Source organism: Miscanthus floridulus, chromosome 18 (genome assembly GCF_019320115.1).
Source record: "Miscanthus floridulus cultivar M001 chromosome 18, ASM1932011v1, whole genome shotgun sequence".
Classification (NCBI taxonomy): Eukaryota; Viridiplantae; Streptophyta; class Magnoliopsida; order Poales; family Poaceae; genus Miscanthus; species Miscanthus floridulus.
In genome coordinates this window covers 49,426,738-49,445,838 of record NC_089597.1, presented here as the reverse complement: position 1 = coordinate 49,445,838, position 19,101 = coordinate 49,426,738, and positions in this window count along the sequence as shown.

Sequence of the window (19,101 nt, the reverse complement as noted above, 5' to 3'; positions counted from 1 at the left end):
CATCGATTCTTCGGTACTCCCGAACAAGCTGTTGTCCGGCATCATCGATCTCTAGCTTTCGTGCTCTCAGCTGCTCCATCCTTACGTGAGACGGGGCCGCCGCCTCCCCTCCAGTCCTAGCATCGGGGTTGTCTATCGGGGTAGCCTCCCCCTCGGAGACGCTTTCAACGTGCCCCTCGGAGGTTTCTACCATGAAGCATTCCCGGGAAGGGTGATGGCTCCCCCTACTGGAGTCAGAGCTAGAGGATGATTCTGGCTCCTCGGTGAGGAGTTTGTGGAGGGACTCCGTGTCATGTTCAATTACCCCCACGAACTCGCTATCCGTGGGCGGTTGAACCATGCGTATTGCCACGAGGTGGTAGGCGGTCGCCACGGCGTTGCGGAGACCGAACGGAAATGCTGTCGGGGTGCTCCACTTGTGGCGCTCCGAAGAGAGGTGCCCCTCTCCGAAAGGTCATGCCACGTCATCATCGTTGGAAAGGGCGAGGCAATGCTAGTTCTCCCTGGACTGTTGGGGTCCAAGGGACATGCCGAGCTAGCGCCCAAGCCTCTTGTGGTCGAGGACAATGGAGGGGAGAGATTGGATGGTGGTTTGTGCCCGTACCAACTCTTCTCCCACCGTGATGACGAAATCTAGGCTCCCAAAGCGCACGTGTGCGCCTGGGACCCAGCTGACGTTGTGGTTAGCCATCCGTGGCCTGGTTTGGAACGCGCAAAGGCCCCTACCTGGCACGCCAACTGTCGGTGTTTCGAACAAGCACCGGCTAGTAAATTTATAATTATGCACGTTAGGCCCGGATGGTGCGCTAAAGGACACAAGGTTTATACTGGTTCGGGCTGAATGTCCCTACATCCAGTCTATTGCTGCTCGTGTTATTAGCATCAAAAATGGTTCGTAGTAGGGGGTACAAACGGTCGAGAGAGGGACTGGTCCTAGGTCTCTGATGGAAGGGTCAAAAGGAGGCCAAGAGCCTGGTGGCGGCTTGGTTGTGTATGTGATGTTGAACTGAACTCTCTATGAGTTCGTCGGTATGTGAGTTGTCCGTTCAAAGTTGGTCCCTCTAGTGGGGAGCCCAGCCCTCCCTTTTATAGACTAAGGGGGAGCAGGGGTTACAGATGGGAGAAAGAGGAAAATACCAAGGGTATAGAAGGTCGTTCGAAGGATCCGGGTCTTCCTTTTTCCCTACGCATGCCCTGTATAACATGGCGGACAGTGTCAGAAGTGGCATGTTCGTTGATCTTCGTAGGCCATGCCCTGACCTCTTTTAGCAAGTGGGTGCATCCCGTCCTGCCTTCGCGGGCGGCGTGTTGGGTAGGGGTGTCGATCTACAACCCTATGGGGAGCAGAAGGCACGGTGACTGCTCGTTTGCCACTGTAGGGGATGGGAGTCCCCCTTGGAACATAATGGTTGTCGTACATTTGTGTCGGACTCTTCGCTCGAGGGCTGAAGGCGGCGCCTACAACACTGTAGGGCGAAGAGCACGCGCCTGCAACACTATTCAGGCTCTGCCACGCCTGGAAGGGTCTAAGCGCCCGTCCCGTCATGCCCTAACGGTACTCTCCTGTAGGGGCGCAGGGCATGGTCCTTGATGCTGCGGTTGACCCGAAGGTCTTGTCTTACCCTGTGCCTATCATCATGAGGGAGCGGGTGCGGTTGTCAGGCGAGGTGGAGCCAGCCTTTGGACATCGGGCGAGGCGAGGTCCACCCTCGGGGGTCGGGCAAGGCGGAGTATAGCCCTAGGGCGTCGGGCGAGGTGGAGCCGAGCCCTCAGCCCTCGGGCGAGGCGGAGCCGGCCCATGGGCGTCGGGCGAGGCGAAGTCTAGCCCTCAGCCCTCGGGCGAGACGGAGCCGGTCCACGGGCGTCAGGCGAGGCGGAGTTTATACCTCGGGGGTCGGGCGAGGCGGAGTCTAGCCCTTAGCCCTCGGGCGAGGCGGAGCCGATCCCTCAGCCCTCGGGCGGGGCGGAGCCGTCCTCCAGCCGTCGGGTGAGGCAGAGCTAGACCACGGGCGTTGGGCGAGGTGGAACCAAACCCCCGTCGTTCGGGCAAGAGGCGCAGTAGTGTTCTTGTCCGTTCGGGAGTTTTTAATGTTCGATGTTTGTTAGTTCCACCTCCTTTGTCAGGCGAGGTGGAGCCAGCCTTTGGACATCGGGCGAGGCGAGGTCCGCCCTCGAGGGTCGGGCGAGATGGAGTATAGCCCACGGGCGTCGGGCGAGGCGGAGTCTAGCCCTCAGCCCTCGGGCGAGACGGAGCCGGTCCACGGGCGTCGGGCGAGGCGGAGTCTAGCCCTTAGCCCTCGGGCAGGGCGAAGCCGTCCTCCAGCCTTCGGGTGAGGCAGAGCTAGCCCACAGGCATCGGGCGAGGTGGAACCAAACCCCCATCGTTCGGGCAAGAGGCGTAGTAGTGTTCATGTCCGTTCGGGAGTTTTTAACGTTCGATGTTTATTAGTTCCATCTCCTTGGGTACCCCGGTATTAGGTCCCCGACAGTAGCCCCCAAGCCCCTGGGTGATTCAGACAGAATTGCCCGGGGGGTGTTTTGATTTTGTCGGAGTCAATTCGCCAGAGGGTGCGCGCGGGCGCACCCGGTGGGTGTAGCCCCTGAGCCCCCGTGTGATTTGAGTAGAATCGCTCGGGGGGGGGTAGTATCGGAGTCAATTCACCAAAGGGTGCGCGCGAGCGCACCCGGTGGGTGTAGCCCCCGAGCCCCTGGGTGATTCGGGTAGAATCGCCCGGGGGGTAGTATCGGACCCTCCGCGGGTAAGGCCGTAAGACTCGGTGTTTCGTCGACTGGATATTTTTAAGGGAGCCCCGGTACCCCATTTGTGGGGAAACGTCTAGGGTTAACTTGGCTGGGGTTTTGATTGCAAGTCGAGGCCCTACTGATGCTTGTGCACCGGAGTCCTGGTTTCTCGCGAACCCATCCTTCGTTGGGGCGGCCATTGAGACGGTTCGGGCCGACCCCTAGTCGTTATGGGCCCAGACGGATCAGAGAAGAGATTTTTCTGGCCCACGTCCCCTCTGTGGGAAAAGAGTCCGGTCGCTTCGGGAAGGCGAACCGTCCAGCGCGATTTCGGTGGGAGAGGATAGGGATCGCGAGCACGTGTCCCGCGACATCGGTGATAATTATGCTCGTTTGCCACTGTAGGGGACGGGAGTCCCCCTTGGAACGTAATGGTTGTCATACGTCTGTGTCGGACTCTTCGCTTGGGGGCTGAAGGCGGCGCCTACAACACTGTAGGGCGAAGAGCACGCGCCTGCAACACTATTCAGGCTCTACCACGCCTGGAAGGGTCTAAGCGCCCGTCCCGTCATGCCCTAACGGTACTCTCCTGGAAGGGCGCAGGGCATGGTCCTTGATGCTGCGGTTGACCCGAACGTCTTGTCTTACCCTGTGCCTATCATCATGAGGGAGCGGGGTGCGGTTGTCAGGCGAGGTGGAGCCAGCCTTTGGACATCGGGCGAGGCGAGGTCCGCCCTCGGGGGTCGGGCGAGGCGGAGTATAGCCCTAGGGCGTCGGGCGAGGCGGAACCGAGCCCTCAACCCTCAGGCGAGGCGGAGCCGGCCCACGGGCGTCGGGCGAGGCGGAGTCTAGCCCTCAGCTCTCGGGCGAGACGGAGCCGGTCCACGGGCGTCAGGCGAGGCGGAGTTTATACCTCGGGGGTCGGGCGAGGCGGAGTCTAGCCCTTAGCCCTCGGGCGAGGCGGAGCCGATCCCTCAGCCCTCGGGCGGGGCGGAGCCGTCCTCCAGCCGTCGGGTGAGGCAGAGCTAGACCACGGGCGTTGGGCGAGGTGGAACCAAACCCCCGTCGTTCAGGCAAGAGGCGCAGTAGTGTTCTTGTCCGTTCGGGAGTTTTTAACGTTCGATGTTTATTAGTTCCACCTCCTTTGTTACCCCAGTATTAGGTCCCCGACACGTTCTGAGTTGAGAAATTTTCACAAATGTGCTTGATTGAATAGTCTTAATGGGTCTGTTGACTTTAGAAGTATTGGACACAGTGCATAAAAGACTTATGCTGCCATACTGAAAGTGTACCCACAATGACATAAGGATGAGATAATTCATCCTCTTAGAGTCTTAGCTTCCTTTTTTAATCAGTAAAAAGTGTTGTTTCCTGAATGTTGTTTACTTGAAAGCACTGGAGCATCTCTCTTCTACTGTTACATATACTCATTTTCATCATTCTGCATAGTTTAGGCAAACTGTATTCTTGCTGGCCAAATTTCAATTGTACAACTTAAAGATTCCAAATGGTTGATTAATGTAGGTTCTTAAGTCTCATCTAGAAATAGATTTACGACTGATTTTCCATCTGTTGGTTTGAGAATTGTAGTGTTTACCTTCGTTTCAGATGATAGCTAATGGAAGAAAATTAGGAATTGCACAGCAAGACTATATCTGGCCTCTGGGTCTGGTTTTTGCATATTCATGCATGCACCCACTGATTTCTGTATGATATTACTTTTCCATGTTCTTCATGTTTTCATTTGTTAATTGCAGGTTTTGTACTAGTTAAGGTTTATCCAGGCAGGCTCAAAAATGTGATGGCTCTTTCTTAAGCGGCTGTGCCTTTCTCAAATAACTGAAGAAAGATATGAATTAGGTTCTTTTGATGAATAATGTCAAAAAGAAATATTATGTTCTTCTTTTGTGTATACTTGGCAGAAGGAATGGACAATCCATGCTATGGCTATGCTATGCAGCTTAGGTGATTGCAACAGTAATGCAAGTGTTTTTTTCCCCTTTTTTGCTAGGCTATTTTCCTATTACATCAACACGCACAGCTACTCTGTGCATTGCTGTATATATTGTTTTATTTGGATTAATTTTTCAAAAAAAAACAACCCTCTACGCTTGGCGATTGGTAGTCGTCGGATTGGCGACCGCCAGCCGCAGCAGAGGGAGGATGGTGGCAAATCTTTTACAAGATGAAAGTTGCACCAAACTCTCTTGCACGTGATTTGGCCACCGTCCGGTCTTCTATCAGGCCGTCCGCCGTCAAAAAGCTACAAAACGACCCACTGCTACAGCACGCTACCAGCCAGGTACCCCGCTTCTCCATCGCCGCCGCCGTGTCCTCCTCCACTAGGTCACCCTCCTCTCCTGCACAAAACGACCGCAGTTCGTCCATAGATCACGAGGTTGAAGATCGACATGACTGCGCGCCATACAAGAGCTCGGTGAGAAAACAATCCTGAGAGGACCCCACATCTCTCCGGCGCATGGAACGCCGGTGCACGGCTAAAACACGCCAACGCATACGCCTTCGATGACGACAGTGATGTCGCTGCAGGCTGCTCCACAGCAGCGGCGCTACGCTGATGGAAGGCCAACGTGGCTTCGGGACCGGATCCATGTACGAAGCTCTACGCCATTGTCTCCACTCTCCAAGAACCCCCTTCAGATAATCATCGCAATGTATGCCTATTGCAGGATGCAGCAACGAGGGATGACCCCAAGGTGTTCAACGAAATTCATGTTCGGAGCACTGTAATTCGGATATATCCCTCATTGGCTTTGCCTCCGCTTGCTTGGACAACGTGCTCACGCTGCTGCACGCCTGCACTCAACCACAAGCACCGGCGTGGGAATCTGCGACCACACCAAGTTCGCCACGCTCATGACCATTCCATCGGCATGCTCAGCGAAGGACACAGGTGCAGCGATGTGCTGAGGATAATTGGTTGTGGTAGCTGCATCCATTGTGCTCGTCAGTCAAGCCGCGTCAACTCTCTCTTAGCTGGCGTGGCCATTGATATTGCTGCTTAGGAACAAGGGCCAAGCCCATGCAGTGAATTGCCAAACACAGACGTGCAAGTAAGCACACCGCCGTCGCGCTAGGCAGCCACTATCTCTATGAACTCACATCGCCTCCTATTGCTTGCTTGCCCAAAATTACCAATGTTCTCTCTATCAATCTACTTACTGCAAGTTGTGCCTCACCATGCTTGCTCAATGCTGGTTGGTGAAAGCAAGGTGCTGTGCACAAGCTGGTCGATAAAACTAAGAAGAACGACTCTTGGATAATTTAAGTATTACCATTATCATAATATAGGTTATATGAATTCATCCTGGCACTACAAATTAGGATATGATTACTCTTCTGCAGCTCTATTCCTATACCATTACTTGTTTGTGCTTGCAAGTAGGCTTAACTGACATGAAGACAAATTAGAACTAATGAGACCAAAATTTCTCTCTTCAGGCTACAAATATTTTGTTACTCGTCACTAGAATTTTCAGAATAGTTTACTTTACCTGCTTGATGCCATGCTACTTCCTTTAATTTCTTCTATTCAATACCTATGCTTGCCAAATTCATAAGCTCATCAATTATCTTTTGATAAATAAAACACCTAATGTTCTATCAGTCTGAATATATTCTAATTTTCAGAGAAGTTTATTTTACATGCTTGGTGGCATACTACTTTAGATTTCTTATTATGCTACATAATTTTGTGCTATAAGATTCCTTTTCTTTAGTCTCATGTTTATAAAATTCATGATCATAATGACTCCTGCAAGACCTAAAAGATACTTACAAATGTACTAAGGACGAAAAATTACAGCTACACTATCGTTGGATAACTGGTATATTTCATTATATTTTCTTGGTTCAATTATGCCAATTATATCATGAGTTTTTTTTACCAAGCTGAGCTATGCTGATTCTTCCATTTGGTGACTCCATCAGAAGCTTAGTTAAAAACTCTGATATGCTTTCTTTTCCCTTTTTGCAGGCACAACTGATAACCTGTGAAGGTTCAGTTTATAAACCTGAGCAACGCCCTTTATGTGACCAAGAAGAAGAAAATATCAATCACCTCCTCACTTCCTGTGTCTTCACTAGACAATTTTGATATATATTTCTTAGACAAGTTGGGCTTCACTCTCTTGCTCCTCAACCCTCGAATCAATTATTTGACGTTTGGTGGGAGAGAGTCAATGAAGCAACTAGTGGTATGGTCCAGCGTGGGCTCAACTCTCTGATAATATTGGGCGCTTGGATCATATGGAACCACCAGAACCGTTGTGTTTTTTACGGTATGACTCCTAGTGTTTCTCAAGCTCTGATCATGGCAGGAGAAGAGCGTCAACTTTGGTCTATGGCAGGGGCTAAAGGAATCTCCTTCCTGACTGCCCCCATGGCCAGGTCTTGAGTGGGGTTTTTTTAGACGGGTCGCTCTTTGTCCATCTATAATCGGCGTGTTTGTAACTTATTTGTGGTGTTTTCGAGGCAGAACCACCTAATCTAATGCCTTCTAGAAATGCTCGTCTTCCATTAGATACTAAGCATCCAAGGGAGAACACTAAATTACTTGTTCCATCGGGCACACCCCAAGGAAGAACCAGAAAATCCATATTTTTCTATCAGGATCACAAATGAAAGAATAAGCCTTACATCATTACTAACCATTTCTTACATCACTTTTAGTACAACATCAGAGTATAATAGTTATTGTATAACAACGGAATGTAATCATCTTATCAGAGTTTATGAACAATTTAATTGAACAGCGGAATATAACCATGTGATCAGAATTACAACAGAAATAATTATTTAATCATGACATGACGAAGCATTAATAAATGATTAGGACAACATATTATAAAACTTTCATTTATAAAAATATTTAGTAAGAGTTATAAATAAAAACTACGATCGCAACGTAAATGAAATCCTCTCTAAGCCCACCAGGAGGTATCCAAATACAAGGGTTAGCTCTAGCATCCACCTATCACCTGCAACAGGGAGAATAAAACCCTGAGTATTCAATTGTACTCAGCAAGACTTACCCAACAGGAGGAAAGAAAAGACTCCAATGATATGCAAGGCTATCTGGCTTGTGGGTTTATTGCATTTGTAGAAAGCATTACTAAGCGTGCGTCCTTATATTCGATTTTTATTAATAGCCGCATTGTTTCATCAACTAACCATTCTATGTAAGCACATGTGCTACTTTCAAGTAGGTGGTAAGCAATCAGATTTCTTTTTTTCCATTTTCTATCTTTATCTTCAGTTCTTACTATGGTGCTAGGCACGAAACAAGCGGTACCGGATTGCCCGACGATTCGCGAATCAATGCCCCTAGCTGGGTACCCCGAAAACACACGTCCCGCTTGTACCCCGGGCACAAGCAGGACCAACCCGTCACCCTCCTGTCCTGGGTGTCTAGGTCCCCATCCAAACTGGGACTCTAAGTCCCTGTCCCTGAGTCCCAAACTCAGTGCGGTGTAAGGACCTCCTAACTCAAAAACTACCAAGACAGTCGATCCGGAAAGAGCTAGATCCACGATAAAAGAGCAACAAGTCTTCCAAGCGTCCATACCTAAGTATGTGCTCGTGATAATAAATCTATGACTTGCCCACGATACCTTATGCAACGACCGGTCCTTAATCGATACAGACAGGGAAAGCAGTGTAACCAAGCCATGCCCCACGTCCACGGCGACACAACCTCTTACACCCACCAATACCCAAACCATATCCCTGTCCAGTCACTATTTTTTCTTTACACCAGTTTATATTTTCCAAGTGATAATAATCCAATAATAAATTTCCTATCTCTCTCTCGTGACAGTCATCACTCGACTTCTACCAGAGTCCTGTAGCATAGCAATCTACACGATCCTGTCATACTAGTAAGACTCATAGGATATATATATATATATATATATATATATATATATATATATATATATATATATATATATATATATGCAAGTGGGTTTCATTCAACTCCTTAAAACTTAATGCACAAATATAATTTAAACTGCAGAAAAATAGGGGTTATGCACCGGGACTTGCCTAGGTAAAATATAATCAGAAGTTAGCTTTACATCATGGTGGCACGATCTCCAAAAGCACCATTTCTCGAGCAACTCCCGATGACTCCGCGATCCATCGACGTCCCTATTATGATATGCAATGTGACGCAATGTAAGAAGTAATTAATCAACTGCAACCTTGATTCATAAAATACTATTTATGTCTCTCAAGTTAACGAGCTAGTTCTAACGACAACCATACTTATCTACGTATCCATGTTGTCGAATAAGACATTATTTTCCAACAAATATTTTTACGTAACCCAAGTTGTTTCTTTATTTCATTCTATCGATTTAATCATTATTCGAAATAGGGCATCATTATCTATCTAGCAAACCAATTATTCTAGAACTACAAAAATTACAGTGAGTACCTAATATTGCTAGGAGCCTACTGTAGAAATTTTAGATGCAACACTATTATCAATTTATCACAACAATTCCTACAAGTTGTCTTTTTACAATATTAAGTACTCTAAATTAATTATATAGCTTCCAAAATATTATTCAAACTATGTGAATAAAATATAGTAACAGGTAGATCATGATTTTAGGAGACTAACAAAATTGGTTTCGTATCTTTATGATTTTTCTACACTTTATTTTTAATTTTCGAAAGAGCACTGATTTAACAAAACAATGAAAAACAACACAACAGATACAGGCCGGAACGGCCTAGCTCGGCCCGCAAGCGTGCGCTGGCGCGAGTGGTCCAGTCGCGGAAGCGGCGCACGGCCGGCCCAGCGCGCAGGCGAGCGCGGCCAGCGGCCCAGGCGTGGGCGCGCGCGGCCCATCGCGGGGACGGGCGCGAGCGGCCCAGCGCGACACGGCCCACAGGCATGTGCGCGGCCTAGGCGGCAGCGGCGACGGCAAATTTGTGAAACGGCCCCTGGACTATCTTAAATTTACCCCGCAATACTCTAGACACTAGTCAACACTATTAACATGGGTCACGTATTTCGCACTGAGAATCCCGTATTAGTTCGTATTCGCTCTATCTCACCTTCTCAAAGCAGAGCGCTGAGCAGAGCCGCCGCCGTGCCGGGAAAGGCACGGCAGTGGCGAAGAACCCGCCAGCGAGCTACACAAGGACCCGCACGGCCACGGCCTGGCCACGATGAGACCGGAGCTAGGCCCCGGCAGCCTGCCTGCGCAAGCTGTGGCGTCGGTGAGTCGATGGCGACGGCGCTGGTAGGGTAGGTCCTTGACAGTAAGCGGCATGGTGCAAAGGTGAGGCGGTGTGGAGCTCGGCGCGAGGCGAGCGTGAGCCTGGGTGCACGGCGTGGGAACCAGGCACACCTGCGTGCGACGGCCGGCGACAGGCAGCGCGGGAGGAGGAGCGAGAAGGGGCGCCGGTGCTGCGGGCACGGGAGGAGCCACGGGCACGATAATGGCGAGGCAAGGCGGAGCCGCATGCGGGTTTGGGAGAGGGAGGAGAACGGCGGCGCTCCAGGGCACGGTGGCTGTGGGCATGCTGGGCATGGGGCGCGGACAGCGGCAGCCGCAAACCATAGCAGCTGAGCAGGATGAAATGGCGTGACAGAGGGGCAGAGTAGTGGGTCCAGCACGGGACCAAGGATGAGCACACGTGCGGTGGCCAAGCGACGATGGCTTAGTCGGGCAGGTGCTCGCGTGTGGCGGAGTTGTGCGCGACGACTGCGGCCTCCAGCGGTAGAAGCAAGCAGAGAGAGAGCAGATGTGAGCATGAGAGTGAGCGGGCATCCACAGGAAGCAGAGATAGGGAGCAGCAGCACGTGTGGACTAGCACAACGTGGCCGGAAGCGACTCCTGCGCATGCATAGTACATGAAGGGACACAGCACGGGCAGGGACAGAATGGCGTGCTTAGCTAGCAAAGACAAGGCCGAGTTAATGCGAGGAGACATCATGGCAAGCAGTGAGGGAGGGAAAGCAAGCAAAGCCGTACACGGCAGCAGCAGCCCGGCCAACTTCCTTTAAGGTGTTCTCAGAGAAAGGACGCGATGGAGAGGGAGCAGTGGCATGACGACGGAACTCGACGACATGGTGCGACGCTAATAAACCAGAGTTGATTGATTTCGAACAGTGGGAACACACTACCGATGACAAGCGACGGAGCAGGGCAGGGAGACGTCCTGTCATCGTTGTGGATCCGTTCGCTCGCTACTCAATAACTAAACTAAGGCTTTTCAACTGAACGTGCTTTTCAAAATAAACACGTAAGTATATATATATCGTTCTATTTATTAATGGGTTTTATTTTATTTATAAAAGTTGCTTTTCATGCTTAATCTAACCGAACAAACTGTTCACTAGAATCGTCATTCGTCATTCCTAAATATCTTTACGCGCTGAGCAATTTAACTTGGGCGTTTATTTGAGTCCACAAAACTAAGTCACATGGGATTCGCTTATCGCCTTTAAGTATGTTTTAAATCCAAAATCCGAGAAAACTCGCTTTGGAAATTTTTCTTAGGCCTAAATTGCGGTGCTAAACAAGCTCATAACACCAGGGGTGTTACAACCAACCCCCTTAAAAGGAATCTCATCCCGAGATTCAAAGCTAGAACTAGAAGAGGGGAAACACGATTATATTTCGTAGATCAGGAATTACACGAAAGATTACACGACTTCGAATGCTAAACCACATTGGGATTTAAGGATACATGGTTAAGAGCAAACTGGTACAACCGAGACTTAATCCAGAAGTCAAGATAGATGAGGACAATGGAGAAACAACAAGATAATGATTATCCAAACATGACGTAGCACTAACAGATCCAGAAACATGACTCTAAGAACTCAAACATCGTGAACCCTAAGATCCAACTAACCAAGGGAACTTGAACTTCTTTGGAAATCAGATCCTTTCTTCTCAGATTATACCATCACCTAGGACTGATGAGCCTAGTCCCATGAAGGACGACTGAATCTCATAGCTCTACTCCGAATGCGAGAGAAATGGGGATGGAGAAGAAGAGCAAGGACCAATGGTATCTTATAGAGGCAAACGGAGGTGGGGCGCAACACACCTGGCAATGGAGACAGCGGGGATGGAATACATAGACTGATTCATGCTATGGGGTAAACACAGCCATGGTGCGCTCCCTGCACAAGTGAACGGATGGGAAATAAAGGAGAGAAGATAAGAGAGTGCGCTCGACGAGGAGAGGCATGCGGGCTGGTCGTGTCACCAAAAGAAGAAAGAAAGGAGAGGGAAGGGGGGGTTCGGTATGAGGGACTGAGGCGTAAGAGTCGAGAGTCGACCGAATGCTAGGAAAAGAAGAAATGCACAGTGCACAAAGACGGCGAGTGCGACACAATACCGCGGCCACTGCGAGAACAGGGAGCTCAGGACCTAATATAGACAGTGTTCGCTGGAACGCATGCAGAAATGACCCAGCATGCGTAGCACTGGTCAACTAAACACAGGGCTTGGGACATGACATCCACTCAGACTTTTACGATCACTCCCGACTACCTGAGGCTGAACTTTCCTTTCTACTCTTCTTTTTCTTTCCATTACTCGACCACATCCATCTTTCATGTAGACTGAGGTCATGTCATACTTTCTTCAAAACCACCTCCTCTTGCTTACCTTGAGAGAACACTATGTCATCAACCTGTTGTGGATTTCCCGTTTGAACACCCGAATATTTCCAAGGAGAATATTTTGTAGCAAAAGTGGTATGGTGGTGTAACTTGGTAAAGGTACTTGGTTAACAACCTCGATACCAGTGTGTGTCGAGCAGCGTCATATGTGGCAGCTGTTCCATAGGGAGCCCTCGGTTTCATCACGGGGCCATAAGCTTTTAACAAGGCAACTATTACCAACTTACACACCATGAAGGCGGTGGGGTCATAGACCATAGAATAAGAGGAGTATTGCAAGAGAAAATTCAAACAACAAGGGTTCCCTTCACAACAAGGGACAAGGAATTCAAATCCAACAACGGATTTGTTTTTAAGAGATTCAAGTGTTCTGCTAGGACATCCATAATTAGTCGATACAGTGTCCTATGTTCTTCAATCATGGCTAGTCTACTAGTATCTGAATGGTAGCTTCTCTTGTAACCCACCTAACATCACCCTTAAAAACCTTAAGCACATCTAACGAAACTTAAGGGTAGGTGGACGCAATAAAGACACCAAAAATAACCAAAATGCATCTTCCAACGGTCTTATACGGGTACAACATATAGGCATTTAGGCTCCCATTCACGACACGGCATTCACCTTCCCTACAATGGACGATCTCAACTACGGACCAACAATGGCAAGAGTACAATACTAGAGGACAGCGACGAAAAGCACTACTACTATGGGTACAACATCCCAAGGCAACTAATCTACTTTGGGCCACGCATTTTCCTTCCTAGGCTCGGCAGATTCTTCTAGCACCCTAGCTACGGATCTACCTCTTCTCGTGGCAATGGCCGAGTGAGAGGAACCAAAGGCTCGACTTCTGACACTTCCGAGGGTGGAGGTGCTGGTGGCACTACAACACCGGTTCTCCTTCTTTCTAGCGGGTGGATAGGGATCCCTTCCAAGATCAGGGCATCCTGCCTTTCAGTAGCCCGCGTCCTCCACTTGGCCCTGGTGACAAGATAGGCCTCATGTAGCTGATGGACATGCCGATCTTCAGCCTCCTTCAAAGCTTCCAACATGGTAGTCTCCTGACTCTTAGCAGCTGCAGCACTAGCATGCGCTTCGGCAAGTTGCACTTGGAGCATCCGGGTGAAGATCTTGGCTTCCTCGGCTCGACGAAGGCAGATCCTTAGTTCTAAGGCTTGCCAATCGTACTACTCATCCAGAGCAAGCAGGTATGTGGTCAAGTGCACCATGATAGGATTGTCCTCTTGCACATCCCGCCCTTGCAAAGCCTCCATACAAGCCCTCCATGCCCATCGATTCTTGTCCAAAGCTGGAAAGAACCTCATGGGGGTATGAGTAATGGGTTCTTCATAGATCTAGCAAAGGTACCACAAGGCTTTGTGTGCCACAACCTAGTAGGTGTCGATGAAGCTAAACCTAGTTGCGATCACACTCTAGGCTTTAGTGAGGTCGGGGAACTCTTCACTCTTCCCAATGTAGATGGTAACCTCACACCGCTCGGTGCCATGCTCCTCATACTCAAGGCCCTCACACTCGGGATGATCTTTGACTCTGAGCTTTTGTATGGTGGCATGCAGGATTCTAGGAAAACCCTCAACATTCAGGAAGTAACTACTAACCTAGGCTCCTGCCATTTCTGGTGGTGGTTGTGAGGAAGGCTGAGCGAAAAGCTGGATCAAAGGAAAAGCTAAGCGAGCTAAAGTGCGTCGAGTGGTGGTACCAATGGCTAAGCCAGGCTTCGCTTATAAAGGCGGAGCATTCAGTGGTCCTAGCATGGTCCACTAGGGTTCCCGCGCGGAATCACTATGACAAATCGATCAAATTCCTCACGTTCGAGGCGAGCGGTGTGCGATGCCATTATTGACTAGTACGACTGCAGGGCAAGGGTTCAACAAAAGCATAGAAAAGGGATACAGGGAGACGTGGGTCATGACTAACGTGAACCATGGGTGAACATGGAGCACGAAGCCACAGTGCAGACCTAACTCTGGAATAGGGATGAGTTAGTCGTGCATAATACGACACGCGTGACACCTATGGATGGCGTATCTGGAAGCAATACGAGCACTATAATGCACAAACAGGATATGCATGAATGCACATCCTACATGTCCTTTCACTGTTGCCAACATATAGGGCAACCATTCTCCAATTTTTGGCACATTGTTCTCTCCATATAACTAGTCGATACTATCGGACTATGCTCGAGTCAGTGTACCTGCAGAAAAATTAATTAAGCCTACCTAAGTTAGCATAGTGTCATCTATCCTGGATACATAACCATAGTAATAGGGCTACTTATATAACTTCGCAGTTGAACGCCCTAGCTTTTTGAAAAGAATTTGTTGTCAAATTTTAGTTTAGAAAAGGTTTTCGAAGCCTTATTTTCTCATTTATTCTCTGATATCACCTGTGGCAGAATCACCTAATCTAATGTCTCCTAGGAGTGCTCGTCTTTCATTAGACACTAAGCACCCAAGGGAGAATACTAAATTACTTGGTTCCGTCGGGCACACCCCAAGGGAGAACCCAAAAATCCACATTTTTCCATCAGGATCACAAATGAGAGAATAAGGCTTACATCATTACTAACAATTTCTTACATCACTTTTAGTACAACATCATAGTATAATAGTTATTGTATAACAGCAGAATGTAATCATCTTATCAGAGTTTATGAACAATTTAATTGAACAACAGAATATAACCATTTGACCAGAATAACAACAGAAATAATTATCGAATCATGACATGATGAAGCATTGTGTCGGTGCAGAAAGTGATCAACTAGTAAATATTTGTAGTTTTGCCATATGTTGTGATCGGAGGTGGCCTAGCACTCAATGACACATGGTTTATACTGTATTAGGCAACGTGCCCTACGTCCAGTTTGAGTCGGTCGGTAACTTTATTCCTGAGCCTAGGTGCTCGAAGTTTGTAGTGGGGTTACAAACGAGAAGGAGAAAGATGGGGTGTACAAGAGGTCTGGTCGGGCTTCGGTCAGAAGGGCCGAGAGCGATAGGAGCTCCGCTATGAGCTAAGTGTTCAAGCGTGTGCTTGTGGTTCGAACATGGCGGTTCTGTGGTTTTGTGCTAGTGAACTTGGTCGATCTAATAAATCTAGAATCACTTTGATCAACCTGGATCAACTGAGTTTCTTGGGAGAGAGCGCATCCCCTTTTATAGATGAAGGGGATGGCCTTACAAATGAGAGGGAGAGAGTACATATGCTTCTAAACCTTGTTGCCCACGCTGGTAGGTACAGGATGATGGTAGGCGCCCACAACACTGTTGGATGTCAGATGCACATGGGAGGTTCTGTCGTCTTTGTTCGGGTATGGTTGATGTCGGTGCCTGCATATATTGTTCATGCCAAGAGGCATGTGAGGAGTTTCACCATGTTCACTTGGTACGGTAAATCCCGGTGCCCACAACACTATCGATGCCCAGAGGCATGTGGGGGAGCCTTACCATATGGGAGTTAATGGCGCCCACAATACTATAGGGGAAAATGTTGGTGCCTACAATAGTGTTTGTGTCAGGGAGGTTGCAGAGTATGGTTTCTGTAGGTGTACAGGGCATGGTCCCTGGTATTGAGGTTTGACTTGTGCGCCCTGCCTTACTTTTTCTATCCATTTCCTGGTCCTTTCTGAGTGGGTGTCCCTGGTCGGTTGGTCCCAGCCAGTTCTGATTGCGCAAGTCGGAGAAGAGCTATGAGCAAGGTATTCATGTACCCTGGTCAGAGATGTGGGGTTAGAGTCGGAAGTAGTGCTTTGGCTAGGCCTTCTAGTCATAGAGGCCATCTGGAGGCAGGCTGGAGACCAAAGCAAGCGCTCTGGTCAGAGAGGTGGGTCAAAGTCAGAAGGTGGGTGCCGTTCCTCCTCAGCCAGGCCTTCCGGTTGGTGATTGGATCGCCCTCCTGACCTATCGTTCCGATACTTGGGCTGACCCATAAGTTGTGCGTTGTCTACTTGGGCCGAGCCTTTGTTGGGAAGCCGGTCCATGAGGGACCCCGGGTTTTTGAACCCGATAGGAGCCCCCGAGCCCCGGGTGATTCAGGCAGAATCGTCTAGGGGATTTTTGTCCTGACGGCGGGTGCGCGTGAGCGCACCCGCGGGTTTAGCCCTCGGTGCACCCACAGGTGTAGCCCCTGAGCCCCCTGGTGATTTGAGCAGAATCGTCCAGGGTTTTTTCATGTTGCTAGCGGGGGAGGTTTTTTGTTTTGTCAGCGGGTGCGCGCGAGCACACCCACGAGTGTAGCCCCCGATCCCCCGGGTGATTCGGGCAGAATCATCTAGGGGGTGTTTGTTAGCGGGCATGCACGTGTGTTTTTTAGTCAAGATAGGATTGTCAACCAAGGCGTCATTGCGCAGCCATGGTGTTTTAGTTTTTTAGGGATCGGGTGAGACGGAGCTCGTGGATCCAAGCATCGATGCACGCCGTGGGATTAGGCGAGGCAGTTAGTCAAGGGATCAGACAAGATGGAGCTTGTGGGTCCTAGCGTCAGTGCGTGCCATGGGATCGGGCAAGTTAGAGTCGTGGATCCTAGCCTTGGTGCTGCCTGTGCAGCCGAGGCAGTTTAGTATAGGGATTAGATAAGATGGAGCTCACTGATCTTGGTGTTGGTGCGCGCCATGGGATTGGGCAAGTTGGAGTCGTGGATCCTGGCCTCAGTGTAGTCTGTGTAGCCGAGGCAGTTTAGTATAGGGATCGGTTGAGACAGAGCTCACTGATCCTGGCGTTGGTGCGTGCCGTGGGATCAGGCAAGTCAGAGTTGTGGATCCTCATGGGGCGAGTTCGGGGTCATAGACCCAGGCATTTTGGAGTGCAGTCAAAGCATAGCCGGATGGGGCGAGTTCGGGGTCACAGACCTAGGTAGTTTTTGGAGTGCAGTCGAAGCGTAGCCGGATGGGGCGAGTTTGGGGTCATAGACCTAGGTAGTTTTGGACTATAGTCGAAGCATAGCCGGATAGGGCGAGTTCGGGGTCACAAACCCAGGTAGTTTTGGAGTGCAGTCGAAGCATAGCCGGATGGGGTGAGTTTGGGGTCATAGACCCAGGTAGTTTTGTAGTGCAGTCGAAGCGTAGCCGGATTTGGTGAGTTCAGGGTCGTAGACCCAGGTGTTTTGTGTCTTGAGCCCCCGAGCCCCGTTGGGCTTTAGTAGAGGTCGGTTTGAGTTGTGTGCATTACCCCGTCCTTGGTTCCTCACAACCAGAGGGGCTGAGTTTTGTCGCTTGTCCCGATCGCTTAGGCTCGAGTGACGCGCTCGGTGAGTTCGCTAACGGGTATGATCGAGTGGAATCCGGGTCCATTGTTCATGATGAGGTTGGTATAGCCCTCTTGTGACATTCCACTGCTCCTTTACCTACAACCCTGTAGATGTCTGGGTTGTTCCGGAGACTGACCCGGGTGGCCTAATGGCCTCCCCTCGATGGAGATTCTGTGGGCTTGGCAGAGGCTTAGGATCGAACAAGAAGGTTTGAGATGACCCTATCTGCCAGACTGGGCGAGGGCTGCATGGGGCTCATCTGCGTTTTTCTTTCTTGGCTCTGTCGTTGCTCATGTCGAATGAGGCAACTGCCGCTTCATGACGCAACATGGAGCATTGTGATGCATTTCGCTGCATGTGCGATGCTTGGTTCCTGAGCCCCCGGGCGGTTCAGGGCCTAAATCGTCCAGGGGGCATGGGCATATGGAATGAATGAGTGTATGGATGTATGAAATGATTATAAAGAAAATAGCGGGGGTCGGTAGTGTTACCTTGATGACTCGAGTGACGAGGTTTGAAGAGCTCTAGTCGGAAATGTCCGACCAGGACCCGTGCTCGTCGTTCATGACAGAGTTGGCATGGCCTACATGGGGCGTCCCTTCACTCCCTACCTGTCTCTCAGTGTGTTTCTTGAGCTGTCTGTAACACCCCAGGTGTTGTCACTAGTTAAGCTATGGGTTTGAGCGCAAACATAACTAATTGAGTGACGATGAAGATGTCAAGGTCAAACCTTTGGAAATGAGCCCCAACCTAAACTCGTATATTGCACCCTTGCTTTACATGTAGGCCCTTTTCAGGATATATGCTTGGCTAGTGTTATTGGAATATCTTCATGTGTCTCACATCAATATCCATCTATATTGATCACTGGAAAAGTTTCATGAAGTTTGGAATCAAAAAGTCACATGAAATGATAAGTTATATCCTTATTGGAAAGACTTTACTAAGTGCTTCAATTGCACTATTAAGTGAATGGAAATGTAGGTCATAAACCAAACCTTGCAACCTTGCCCAAATGACTCTAATTGAACTCCACAACAAAAGTCATGAAGGGTTCATGTTGAGCCGAGATCAAGAAAATGCATCAATCGGTCAATAACTCTAATTTAAGCTTTATAGTGACGATACTTTGACCTATGTTGACCACCAACTTACAGTGCTTGCATGGAGTTGCACCTTAAATAAAAGTTGAAGATTGAGTAGAGTAGAACAAACTTTGTTTTTGGAGCAAGAGCCAGATCAACTTGGAACTAAGTCAAACAGAGGCTCAAAAATTGAACCAGCGGCTATTTTCAGACTTAGAATTTTTCTAAGTCTGGAATTCATCGTCGTCGCCATTGGCATTCCGCGTTCTCCAAATTTTGCTAAGCAACTTGAGTTGGTCCAAAAATAAAAGTTGGAGATAATTATTT